Raw genomic sequence first — 13713 nt, 5'->3', positions numbered from 1 at the left:
CTGAGCACAAAGGCTTGTTGAGCCTAACTGCAAAGTTACATTACTACGAACGCAGAGACAAGAGAAATGCTTCGATTTCTTCCAAAATACACAGCTGAAAGCCCAGCTCCATCAGCGGCGCCGCGGACCCCTGTGGCGCAGCGCTGTGCACTCGGACGGGCCGGCAGCCGCCGCTCGTTCCGGCGGCCATGTCCCGAGCACTGGCCTTGCCCGGGGCCCGCTCGGTAAAGGCAGAGGCTCGTTGTACCGGGCGGCACAAGCCCCTCGTCGCTGCCGGCCCCGGGACGGGGATCCCGGGCACGGCCCGGGCGCGGAGGGGCCCTGGCCACGCCCCTCGCTGCGCCAGCCAATGGGGTCTCGCCGCCGGCCGCGTGCCGGGGGGGGCAGCCGGATCCCGCGGGGCGGGGCCGGTCCGGGGGCGGGGCCCCGGGGGAGCGAACGGCTGCTATTGGAGGAGCGCGGCCGGGGGGCGTGGCGGCCGGCGGGAGCGGGGAGCGGGGCGGGGCGGGCGCTCCGCGGCTCGGTGCGGGCAGCGCTCGGCGGCGGCGGCGGGAGCGGAGCGCGGCGGCCGCCCGGCAGGTGAGGGGCGGCGGGCACCGCGGACCGCGGGGAGGGAGGCGCGGGCTGCTGCCGCCGGCGCTGCGCCCGGCCCGGGGCGAGGAAGCGCTGCCGGGGGTCAGCGGCCGGCGGCAGGTGCCGCCCGGGGGCCGCGCTTTGTCTCCGCGTGGGGGGATGGGCGCGGCCCCTCCGGAGCGGCGGCGCCTCCCGGGCGGAGCGAGGGGGCTCCGGTGGGCTGGCAGACCCCTCGCTCCGCGCCGCCCCCGCGGCTGGCTCTGCGGGGAGGAGAGCGGGGGTCCCCGCGGCTCCGCGTCCCGGAGGAGCAGCAGGAGCGGGCGGCGGGGCTGCGAGCCCCTCCGGCGGCGGGAGCGCTGCCGGGATGCGGGGAGCGGCGGGACCGGCAGGGCTCGGTGCTCGGTGGCACTGCGCTGGTGTCGGGCAGCCCGCGCTGGAGGAGCTGCCTGGCCCTCGCCCGCTGCTCGGAGCGCGCTGACGGGGTAATTCCTGCTGGTCTGCAGATCTCGTTTTCCACCTCAAACATATTCCTTTTGAAAGAGTTTGCAGCAAGTGTTTGAGCCCCTCCGTGCAGGTGTGTTTTGTGTTCCAGGCGTTGCAATTTGAGATCTTTCTGTTTTTAAATCTAAACTTTCTGTGACTGCTGCTTTATCTCAGGGCAGCAGTCTGGAACAGGAGTAGTCCTGGGAGAGTATCTGGAGTGTTGCTGTAGTTACAAAGAGGAAGGGGCTACAACCCTGAGTGTTGTAAAACAGCGGGGTCAGTATTTTACTTAAACAAGTGCTCTATTCTGTGTGAAGCTGAATGTGACCTGCTCCTTTGTGACCTCACTTTTTGAACAGGGATCACAGAAGTGCTCTGCCTTGTATATGAAATGCAGAAATCAATGACTTTTATTAATGATGTGTTTGTGTGACGTCAGGCTAAGCCAGTGATGGAAACATTCACCCTGATTCAGGGGGAAGCTGATGCACTGAGCTGCTTTGCTACGTGGTTTTGCATTGTAATAGGGAAATTGGTGTTTCCCCTTGTTACAAATGTGGCATGGAATTGCACAGGTTCTAATAGGGTCACTTTGAGAAGCCAGCAATGCTTAGCAGAATCACAGGAGAAGAAAGCAAACAAGTTATGGATGGAGACGAATCTGGCAGGGAGGGTGACTCGTGGGTAGTTTGGTGCTGAGCAGAGTGTTTCTATGCACATGCACACCTGTGTGCAGCTGAACTGGAATCTGCAAGCCAGGGACTTGCCTTGAACTGAGATTTGGCCAGAAAGCATTTACTATAGCATGGTCATATATGGAATTTTCTCTTTAAATTTTTTCCAACATGTGAAAAGAGTTAGGTTAGTAATACGATTAACAATATCTAATAAGATTAAAATCACCAGCATAACTCTTGAGAAAGGTGGGTGCAGACTGTCAGCAGTTGACACTTTTAATCTCTACTTTCTCCCATGTGAGTGCTGCAAAGAGTTCAGGCTCCAAGACTCTGCTTGCTTTTCAGAAAAGAAAAATTCTGCCCTCGCCTGCTGACAGCTCAGGTATTGCCTTACCTTTCATGTCCACCAACAGCATCATATTCCCAGCGGGGCCACGGGATGTTCCCATATAAGGGCAGAGGGAATAGCTGACAGAGGGCTGTAATGAGTGTGCGGAGCCGTTCCCTTCAGTGCCAGTCTTTGTGTGAAGCGGGCTTGTTGCTGGAGTCGTGCTCTGCTGGCACGCTTGGGCTTTCCTGGCAATGCCAGCAGAGCCTGCAAGGACTGAGCGAGTCTGAAAAGTATCTGTTGCTGCCGAAGGTGGCCCCGTGAGCCTGCAGAGAGGCTGCCTGCCAAATTAAGCAGTGCCAGTTGTATGTTGGGTGTGCTCTGAAGGAAAAAGCACCCACCCAGGTTGCCTGTGTGGGGTGTGTGCTATCCAGCACTGTCCAACAGAAGGCAAAAGTAATTGCACTTTCTGTCTTCCACTGTTGCTGTTTGCTTTCTGGAGTGTTCCTTTAGCCAGCAGTGATGGGTACAGGGAAGCATGGTGTCTTTTTCAGTGTAAATTTCAGTGTCAGCGGGAGAAGGAGAACAACAGACAAGGTCCTCTTCAGAAGGAGATGAAGCAGCCACTCCCAGAAATGCTTGAGAATTTTTTTCTGGTAGAAGCTTTACCGCTGAATTGGATAGATTGACACTATTTCTCTTCTGTCATCTTCTTCTCTGTCTCAGTCGTTCCTGCTGCCTGTCAAAGCAAACTCACAAAGAGTTTCTTCTCCTCGCTGACAGCCTTTCCATCTGTTCTGTTTTTGTTTGTAGCTGTTGGTTTTTTTTTTTCCTCCTGAAACTTCAAATTGTTTGTTGTAGCCAAGTTCTGAGCTCAATCCTCCCAGTCTTGCATAAGGGCATCTTGGAGGAAGATGATAGGAGTTTGATTTATCCCACCTTGCAGGCTGTGCAGGGTGGTAGCAGTCAGAGGAGGCATGAGCCTGCCTGCTTCCTTGTAAGAATTAGCCCTCTAGATACAAGCTAGTTTCAGGAAGAAGGGGTTGGACTGCTGCCCTTTTTGCTCACCTGGATCTCCTGTGAAACATCTTTGTGCTCTGTGCTGGGCTCTGGTGTGTGCTACTGACTCTCCTTTGCATTCCCTATAAGCTGTTAAAGCCCTGGATTTGATTTGCATTTATTTGTGGTACTTGTGAGTATCTGATTGCAGGATTACTGTATCTGAAAGGATTCATCTTCTGCTGTTCATGAAAACCACAGGAGGGCTGCTTCTGCCTTTATGGGAATGTGCCAGCTGGTCTTTCATTGTGCTGGTATCATTTTCCCCGTCCTATTATTGGAGGCGTCTTTGATGACCTGATGGTTGTGATGGTGTCTTTAGAGAAGATTCATATTGATCATTATTTGAGCTTTGTCTGGTTTCGTCTCAGTGCCGGAAGACAATTCCTATAAATTCTTGCTGTGTTTTTCAGAAACAAGCGATGGAGGAGCAGGAGCATGTGCACAGTCTCGTGACATGAAACTGCTGCTCCGGAAGGCAGAGTAGATGCTTGATTTAATTGGGAAACAGTAAACTCATGTGTTGCACAGTCTTTACTCCAGCACAGTGGTGAAAGCCAAAGGACCTTTCCTGGTGGCACACTGAGTCTAGGAAACTCTAAAAACAGCATGGAGGGGGTTTTGCTACCTGCATATTTCTCTGGAGCCATGAAGAATCAGCCTGCGTGCTGTGGTTTGCCGCAGTGATAACTGAGATGCTCCCCTGCTTAATAAACTGGCCGGGGTTGTAGTTGCTGGAGCTCAGACTTGCTAAGCTGCAGAGGTACAAAAACATGAAGGAGGATGTTCCAACCTGTACCAACATGCAGCCCTGACTAATGGGAGAACCACAGTGCTTTGGTGTGAGCTCTTCAAGGCTCTGCCTCTTCTCCCCAACTGCTTAAGTAATAAATGCGGAGGACTTGTTTTCACTGCTAATAATTTTTCTTCAGCCAAGTAGTAACTAAGACATCTGAGCTATTACAAGGTTCCAGGAAACAATTTAGGTCTTCTTTTTGTTAACTAGAAGTGCTGCCTCCCAATGCTTGCGAGGGAAAGAAAAAAGAAGAAACAAATGGCTTCGGTTTAAGTCAATTTTTTGTTGTTGGTTTGTTTTGTTTTGGATTTTTTGCTTTGTTTTTTTTATTAGTTTTTTTTTCCTTGGTTTTTTGTTTTGTTTTTTTATTTTGTTTTGTTATTGAATCAATTTTTAAATAGTTTCTAATAGCCTGAATTTAATTTTAAACCTTCACTTTCAAGTCCTGCCTGCTGATCTCAAGAAAGAAAAAGAGGGGGAAAGGAAGTAAAAAAGAAAAGAGTGGTAGCATGATCTGATTTTAGATGTTGATCAAAATGTGAAAAGAATCTTCAATTTAAACAGATCCTAAGGAGATTTCCAGATGCCATTCTTTAATTGAATGTGAACTTTAGTGATTTGCTTGTAGTATAAAAACTGCAAGTACTGTTAGGATCACTTCTACTGTGCCTGGTAAACGTCTGAGATTTTGCTTTGCTTTTGATTCTGAAGTTTAACTGTGGAACAGCCTGGAAGTGTTGAGTTTCTCCAGCCTCTGCTCTGCCCCAGCGCTGCTGCTCTGAAAATTCTTGCAACTCCACAGCTACTCCCTTTTAGAAAATGATAATTCATTTCCCTTCTTGAAGTAGCTGAACACTGTAATTTTATCTTGCTACTTGTATCTATTCCTGTTCTCTCTCATGTGGGAAGTCTCTGGTGCCTGTGCCGCAGGCTGTAAGGGGATTGATCTTTGCTTCTGGTGGTGGTTTAGCGTGGCTGGTTCTGTATTGTGGACTGGAGTTTAGGAATTGTGTCACCACTTGCTCCAGATACTCACACAGAATCAGTGGTGAGCCTTGGGATACACAGCTGTATGGTATCGACTAAATGCTTTGCTGCTGCTTTGTATCTGCAGGTGCAGACAATTTCAAGTCATCTTTCCTTAATTCTTTTCCTTAATTCTGAAGTTAAAGCAGTGCGTCTGGATTTCAGTGAAAAAAACATGTGCGTCAGCTTATCTTGGCATAATGTGGCATTGAGTCACAATGATGGGGTTCATCCTGCTGCTGAAGTTATTCCAGGGAGAATGCAGTCCTTGTGTCCTACCCTTCCCTGCAGCTCTGCTGTGGCAGGAGGGAAGTTGTGCCTGGAACCGTGCAGGTGGAGGAAGCTGATTGTGTTCAAGCATATATGCTGATGAAACTTGTTTTCTAACTAAATTGCATGTCATTCTATAAATAGAATGGGTATGTTTGACATCTTACCCTGTTATAATAATTCTCAAAATTACTACATAAGAAGCAGTGTTTTCAGCTGAGGGTTTCTGCCCATGCATGTAATTTCAAAATAATTTTTGATTCAATCTCTGCTCTTTTAGCTTTCCTGTACTGCACCATTTCACAGTTTGGTTAAGTGGCTTCCCTGGTCTTTGTGTGGAGTCACATTAAGAACTGGAGTTCCACCTGTCTCCCCACTCTGATCCTGACTCCTGAAGATTCTGTGCTCTTGAAATCCCTCTGTCCCTACAAGTGCCCATGCCCTCATGCTCCTGTGTGAGACACTGAAGAATTTTTGGGTTCTCTAGTTTCCATAAAGAAATGCCAACCTCTATGAACAGCTGGCCAGGCAAATGCTTGAGAAAATGCTCCTGGCATTGTCTGCTGAGTGTTCTGGTCGCCTGGAAGTCCTTCAGACAACAAAAACTTAAAGCAGAGGAACCATGGCTTAAGATGGACCAGGCTTTGTCAGAAATAATGTCCTCACTGAAGCTGCTGTGGGTTTTGGACAGCTTGGAGTTAGTTAATGGCCCTGAAACAGCTCTCTCTTTAGCACTTTTAGCCTTGATTCCAAGATTTTTTTGCATTGAACCTTCTTAAAATGCTGGAGAGAGTGATTGTGATAGTGAGTTACGAAATTATGATACATGAGAGCATTTTGGTAACGTGTGACGAGCATTTTGATCATCTGTTTGCTGTCTTCCACACACCAGAGTCATAAGCTCTTCTCACCTGTCTTCTACTGTCTCCTAGTGTAGCCAGAAGTTGTATGTGCTAGAGATCTCTAGTGCAGAAGCAGTTCCTGGACTTTTGAATTGCACTGACATCAATATTTTGATCTTTATTTGCTTCCTGCTTGACTTCTTGAATACAGATTGCAGTTCACTACCAAGAGAATAGTAAAGCTGATGTGCAACTGAATTAATTGCATGAGATCTGTGTGTGCCAGTGTGGGAAACGGAGAAGTAGAGTGGCTTGGTTTATTTGCCAGATCTTTTCAGCATTTTGATAGAAATTGATGAAATGAGGCTGCAGAAAGGTTGAAGTGCCTTGGGAGACTCTAGCATTTGTGAATTTATATTCTGATCCTTAGCTGAAACGTACTTTGAATTGCATTTTATATCAGCCCAAAACTTGAGAGAGATTTAAGACACAGATGGCAAGGGATTTTTGCTGATTGTCCTCGTGGCAGTGCAGCTTTCTCATGGCTGTGATGGAGAGGTGTGGTTCCCTTGTGTGACTGTGCCTTTCGAGGCACTGCTGTGGCTGTCACGGGTAACACTGACTCGTACTGTTTATTTCCTCCTTTGATCTAAATTTTTTCCTCTCTTTTGGGGATTTGTAACCAGAAACTGTTCTCCAGATGTGTGACAGCCAACAGAGGTGCATGTGCAATTTCAGAATGGCCCTGGGTGATTGCTACCAGCTTGTCCTCTTGGCAGCATAGGCAGAATTTGAATTGGCAGGAAGGCAGAGCAGCCCCTGTGGCACTGCCATCCCTGAGTGACTCGATGTGCTGAGCTCCTTGGCCTCAGTAACAGGCAGCTGCAGTCCCAGAGCTGGAGTGTCTGCTTGTGCTTTGTGCCCAGCACTGCTGAGATGATGCAGAGCTAAAGAAAAAGGAGTGGTGGGGTAGAGCAGCTGCCATGCTAATGCTGCTCTTGCTCTCTGTGCTGCCCAGAGGGCAGGTACCTGCAAGATTACCTCCCACAGCAGCACAGATGGGCAGTAGGGACTGTGTTGCTAGCAGTGTGGCCATATGAGCAGCTGCACAGGACCAGATGAAAGAGCCATTTAGCCTGTTTTGCTTTCTCTGGGCTTGGGACAGTCAAGTCTCTGTCCTCACAGTTCCCAAGTCACCATGGCCCCTTCCTTCTCCACACTGAGCTGGTCTGCAGCAGAGGTGAAAGCCTGTGTCAGTAGCCTCAGTAACAAGCTCAGCAGAGTGCCACAAATATAAAGGCTTCTGACAAATCATGCTTTCTTGCTAATTATATTTTATAGTTATTCCTGTATGTTGTAGTGGCAGTACTAGTCTGGATACTTGAACTTTGTAAATGCATTTTCTGGGCATAGAACACAGGCAGCCCCCTGCCATTGATGGTCTTGCAAGTAATTGCTCTGTTTCACTGTGGGTCTGATGCCTGTCTGTACAGGATGGTGGCATCATGAAGCTTTCCTTAGTGACCTGTACTGATAATGGCCACTGTTCACAATGCTTAAATAAGCTTTACCACTGTGGAGAGCTGTCTCTGTTGAACTCTGTGAATAAGGGTTGTGAAGAGTAGAAAGAGTAGGCAAGCTGATGGACACATCACAGACCAGTGTTAGTTTGGATCCAGCCATCCAAATACATCTACAGCATCCCACCATCACAGACCTGCTGTAGCAGAGCCCTTGCCATGGATCCATGAATGCCAAACTCATTAGCTACAGACAAATAACATCTGAGTAGTGTTTACCCTCCAGTGGGTGACAGGGATGGGTGTCCTGCTGGGAGCAACTTGTATGCTGGTGCTGCTCACACAGTCTTGAGAACATTTCTGTTTAAGTTCTTTTGCATTTCAGTGTTCTCTTGCTGATCAAAGGTTTGTGTCTGGTGCAGGTGTTTAGCATCCACATGAGAGTCCCAGGATGCTGCTGCACTGAGCGAAGCTGTTACAGGAGAATGACCTGGACTCACAGTTGTGTGGTTTCATCCTTTTCCTGAATATTTAAAAGCCATTGGGCTGTGCATCTGTTTCCCTTCCTCGCAGTGCTGTCAGCACAGTGTGATCCTAACGGGTGCTACAGTGACAATTACAGACACTCTGTTTTCTGCAGGCTGCCAGAGCCTGTTTGATCATCAAAACACAAATCACACCTGGCTGTTCAGCTCTAGGATTGTAATCTGCATCCCCAAGTGCACCATGTAGGAAGTACCAGAAGGCACGAGGTATTAGGAATTAGGAACTTTGAATTAGGAATGAAGGAACTTTGCCAAAACACAATGTGTTTATTTTATGCAGGTAGAAATTATATGTATGCAGTGATTCACAAGGGAAATGGTCTCAACCAGTATAAACACATGGACCATCCTTGTTATTCCACTCAGTAATGAAAAATACATCTCAAAAACCTCTTTTCTGTGTAGAGAAAGAATAAAACTTTTTGTGCTCGTAAAACTCTTATCTCTAGTGTCCTCTGTGTTGCTGCTTCACAGACTGAAATAGAACTGTTAGCTGATGAAATAGTACTGCTGTCTTTACCACTTGGTGACCTATAGGAAGGCTTTTTGTGTACCTTTTGGTGTATGCTCTGAGAAGTCTTGTGCCTTTGTTTTGGACAGAAAGGTGAAAAGCTCAAGTGGAGGAATGAGAATTGATCTTTTGAGAACTGCAAGAAAAAATAAAGTATTGCAGGACTTTCCCTATAAGGGAGCAAAACACTCCCTTTTAAATGAAGACTCTATTTACATGTGTTAATTCCCTTTGGTTTTTTGTGGGATGGAAAGGTCACTTTGTATCTAAGCTATGAAAAAATCAATTGTTTAATCAATTTCTAAAGTAGATTTAGTCAAAATGACTACTGTGTTGTGGCTTGGGCTTTGATGTGTGAAGGTGTCCCAAAAAGCTGCTAGAAAAGTCAATGCAGGGCATTGCTGGAAATAAACTTACAGAAATTGTAGGGGAATTTTCTGTCCCATTCAGTATGTCCACGGGGTGTTTTTTTTTTCCCCTTGCCCAGTCCCAGCGTGGCTTCCTCCTGGTGTTCCTACTGAAAGAATGGATTGCTGCGAGCAGATCAACAGAAGCAGTCATGCAGTTCACTTGAGCGGTCATGCATAAATATGAGCAGACTTTCTGCTCTTAAAACTGATGGGTAGCCTTCCCTGAAACCAGTTTTCCATAGGCTTCTTGTTCCTGCTGCTTGGAGCTGTCTTGGTGATCTTGACAGACAGCCAGGTATTGGTGTTCCTGGGCAGCTGGGCTGGGGGGTTCACAATGGGAAATAAATTTATTGCTTTGAAAGTGCCAAGGTAAGGACTGGTAAAAGCCACATGTTTCATTCTGCTACTGCCTTGGAATTATATTTCTTCCAAGGGGTGTAACACAGCTGTCACACTGACCCACACCCAAACCTGGCCTGTGTTCCTGCCTGTACACAGAGCATAAGCTTTCTGCCTTGTGCTCTTTGCAAACTTAGATGTGCATTTATTGTATAACACAAATGAGAAGTAACACAAAATGAGAAGTGCCATACAATGGAAATCTGGTTAGAGGTGGAAGTTCAGTGCTAGAACAGAAGTAGAGGAAGGTACTAGTCCTTGTGATATGGAGTGCCTGGTTAACATCTGCAAAAGATTAATGCTTTTCATGCAATCATCTTGAATAAGTCAGGTGTTTGGGGAGGTTTGAGATGGGTAGTTATAATCTTGGTGCATACTTCACAGGATATACACCTCTGAGGGGATGGGCTGTGTTAAGTGTAAGAAAGTGCTGCTGGAAAGAAACAGGGCAGCAGGTGACTGTTCATGTAATGTGTTTCTTGGATGTTTGACTTGGAGTCATAGAATGGTATGAATAATTGATCTGTGCCAACACCAACAGCATACCTCATAATTATTTAATTAAAAGAAAAGGCAGATGCTTCTGAAATCATGGGTTACTGGATACATTTCAGAAAAGTGGTATTCCTAGCAGGTTATTCAGCAAGCATCAGTAGTGTACTCTGCTGTTCAGTAGTTCATCAGTATTCTGAAAATAAGTCTAAAGCCAGTGCTAATGTTGATTCAGCAGAGAAGCAGGCTATGCTGAGGACAAATACAAAACCATGGCTGGAAATGACAGGAATGCTGGGATTTTTTTTTTTTCTTGAATATTCTGAATGGAATGTAAGTCTTTGGCAGAACAGGAGACGTAGTGAACTTCTTCTTGAGGCTTTGGAGAAATTATTAAATGGTGATTAAGAAAGATATGAGCTCCTTACACTCAGTACAATCAGATAATTGACACTCAGTGAATTGATATGATCTTTGCAGCCTGATTTCTGTAGCTCCTTCATTATGCTGTAAAATGGGTCCAGTGAAATTACATCCACAGGCAGGTTTGGACTTCTGTGTGCCAGAGATGCTGATTTTTCAGTGACTGTGCCTCACCAAAGCAGCGACCCTGAAGAAGGGGGAAGAGGTGGGAGGAGGACAATCAAATTGGTATTTTAAAACAAACAAACAAAAAAAGAAGTTAAAAGCTGCTCAAGGACTCAAGAAAAGATGCCTTGTACTGGGAAACTGACAGGACCAATCTGTTGATTGCCAGAAAAGCTATTGAGAGGTGACTTGGTTAAAACATGTGCATAATTGACTCTGAGGAGCTCCTCTTTAATCCAGCAGAGAAGGAATTAATGGCTCAAGGCAGAAGACAAACAAATAAGAAATTAGTCTGGCCTCACTGCCAGAAAGAATGATGGAGCCATTGTTGCAAACTACTAGCAGAGTAGTGAACTTATGTTCTGACCTCCAAAGGCCTTTAGTCTGCATGCCATAAACCACTACATTTCACAGAACCACTTAATGGGCTTTCTGGAGGTGTGAGTGGATAAAATGGAACAGTGCCTGTGTGTTAGGCAGGAAATCAGAGCGGCTGTACCTTAAATTATGTGACTCTGACTAGTCCTGGTGCAATTGATTGCTGTTTTTCTGTGCTTTAGAAATAGTCCCAAGACCAATTCAGTCATGTTCTTCATCCCTGTTTGTTCTTTTCTTTCCAAACTTTGTCTAGATGTTTTATGCACCTTAAGTGGTACATCCTGGATGTAAAGGATATTGTTCATGACAGGAGTGTCAACTTTAGGTTTGTACTTCAAATATCTCCTGAAAATTAAATCTTCTTTATATTTTTTCTATATTTCTTAGAAATATCAGTGTAATGGTAAAATAAATAGTGTATCTCACCTGTCTTGCAATATTTATTTTATTGTTTAAGTTTTCTAGGAGAGTAGAGTTTAAGCATTTAGTGTGTAAACCCATGTACGCTAAGGAATTATGTTAAATTCCAATGGCATTTAAGTAATTCAGTTTCATAATCTTCTCTTGCATTCAATGTGAAAAATCCTATACAAGAAGTAAATCTGATGGATGTTGTAATTTAGCCTCTGATTGTTTCAGAATAACTTGTGATTGTTTACAGGCTGAAAACGAAAGAGTTTTACAGGGCTGGGAAATCACTGAGCTCATTTAGTCTGGTGCTGTGTAAAGCAAGGCAGTGGCATTTCTTGAATTGAAGCTAAACATTAAAGTTGAGACTGAATGTTAACAAAGAGAAGAGTTGCAAGTGATGGAGAGCTTGCCCTACTAAATACATTTCAAAATACCTTTGAGAAAAGAAGCTTGAAAAACAGACCTTGGTCTGCTCAGGCCAGAAATATGCAATTAGCAAATTATTAACCTTGTTGTGAATGGTTTAAGCAACGTGGTACTTGTTCTGTTTCACTTCTGATTGACTATATAAAAGCCACCATCAGCAGTCTCTGCTGTGTGCTGGATTGCAAAATCTGCTAATTAACACATTAGTTTCATATTGCTGCTGCCAATGTTTGCATTGAAGAACGTTGCTTTTTCTGGCCATATGGATGGGTGGGAATATCAAGATCGTGTTATGGCTCTGTGCTCATTCATGTGTGATGCTTTGTACTCTGTTTTTCCCAAGACATCTAATCAGGCTTGGGGCTGAGCAGTGCCTTTTTGGAGAATCTTTAACTGAAAGGTCAAAATAAGCACAAGGCCCAGAGACAAGTCTTGCTGTCACTCTTCCCAGCCGCCCCCCCACCCTCCTTTGTGTGTGTCTCTCTCCACTATACATATGTAGGAGTCCTTCACCCAGCACATTCATCTGGTATTTCTTTCCTGAGACTCAGGGCTTTTAAGTGCCACTCACATCTTCCCAAACAGAACACAACTCTGCCAGCTGGATCTCCCTTAGGCTGGGGGGGATGATTTGTGCTGTGGGAGCTCCTGGCACTGACCTGCCGATGGGGCTGAGGGCTTTGCACCATTGCTGTGCACTGTCAGCTGCCTGGCATCTCTGTGTCCCAATTAACCACGTGTAGGTAGATCAGGATTTTACCCTAAAGGCAGTGTTTGCTTGGAGACTGGTATCTGGTGGTTCTTCAAGGGAGTGGAAGGGAAATGTGCCATACAGTGGTCTCAAAGGGAGGGTCCCTGATGCCATGGATGCTGAAAACTTGGATTTGCAGTCCAGATTGGGTCTGACATAGTAAACTTGTTCACACTTACCCTCTGCTACCTCCCATCTCTGCACTGAAAGCGTTACCAGGAAACTCTCTGTGGGAGAGCATAACAATCAGGAGGGGGAGATGGTAAAATCTGGGTATTTATTCCAGCTCTCAGGGTGCATCTGAGGAAGATGCCTTTGTTTTATTGAATGAGAGTTATTTTATGGTATTGATGGGCTTGTGCCTGTTGTAAGAGCATTTGAGGCAGTCAGCTCTTTTGCTTTTACTGTCACTATTTCAGCTCTGCTTGGTTTCTCCTTTCCCTTACTCGCCAAGTGCCTGAAAATGAGGTACTGAAGCAGCCCATCTAGTTTTTTGTATGCAATCTAGCAAATATTAGTGCTGGAAACTGGGCTCATGCTGCTGTTTGTCTGGTAACATTACCCTCTGTTGTTTCCTTGTGCTGCTTTTGAAAAATGCTGGTTTGGTTTCTGTTTGAGAGGTGGTTGGCCCATAAATGTATTCCAACCCACCTAATAATTCTTCTCTCAGATCTTTCAAAAGGTTTTTTCTGTTATATAGTTTTAAAAGAAAAAAAAGCCCAAATGCTTTCCTTTACCCCTGGAAACAGCAGTCGTCTTGTTCTGCTGAGCTGAGTGCTGCTCATAGTGATCACCGCTGTTCCCTTTGTCTTCGTTTATTTTAGAGTTAAGTTATAAGCTGTTTAAGACTAGGCTATTTTTGTTCTGTATTTTTACAGGATCTTTTACATGGGTCATCTAAACACTAAAATAAATGCTCTTAAAGGCAAAAGTACCATCTGTATCAGGGCAAGATGGTCATTGCTCTAAAAATGAAGTTTTGTGGGTTTATTCTGATAAACCATTTTGGCAAGCATATGCCAGCACAGAGGAATGCCTGTGTCAGGGCTGGGCTTATGACCATCTTCTGTCTGTATGTTGGATTGCCATTTATCAGCCAGATGCTTTAGGATCCCACTTTCTCCCTCTGTCCCTCTTCTGACAGTAGCTGTGGTGCTCAGCAGGGGCTCCCTGGCTGTGTTTGCTTTAGCTGGAGAGGTGTTTGCCTTCACTGCAGAATTCCAGTTTC

The 13713-nt window shown here is 45.8% G+C and overlaps 1 protein-coding gene across 1 annotated transcript in view; it reads left to right on the top strand.

The window, feature by feature from the left end:
• The first annotated feature begins 515 nt into the window (after nt 1-515).
• The window catches only part of PLXNB1 (plexin B1), a 77315-nt gene continuing 64117 nt past the window's right edge, over nt 516-13713 (top strand). The window contains exon 1 of the mRNA XM_056501749.1: nt 516-579. The gene's annotated coding sequence lies outside the window, so the exon portion shown is untranslated. The remainder of the gene's footprint in view (nt 580-13713) is intronic.

The sequence above is a fragment of the Oenanthe melanoleuca genome, chromosome 12 (assembly GCF_029582105.1).
Source record: "Oenanthe melanoleuca isolate GR-GAL-2019-014 chromosome 12, OMel1.0, whole genome shotgun sequence".
Lineage (NCBI taxonomy): Eukaryota > Metazoa > Chordata > Aves > Passeriformes > Muscicapidae > Oenanthe > Oenanthe melanoleuca.
The sequence above is the reverse complement of the archived record's forward strand: the minus strand, read 5'-3'. Positions and strand labels throughout refer to the sequence as shown.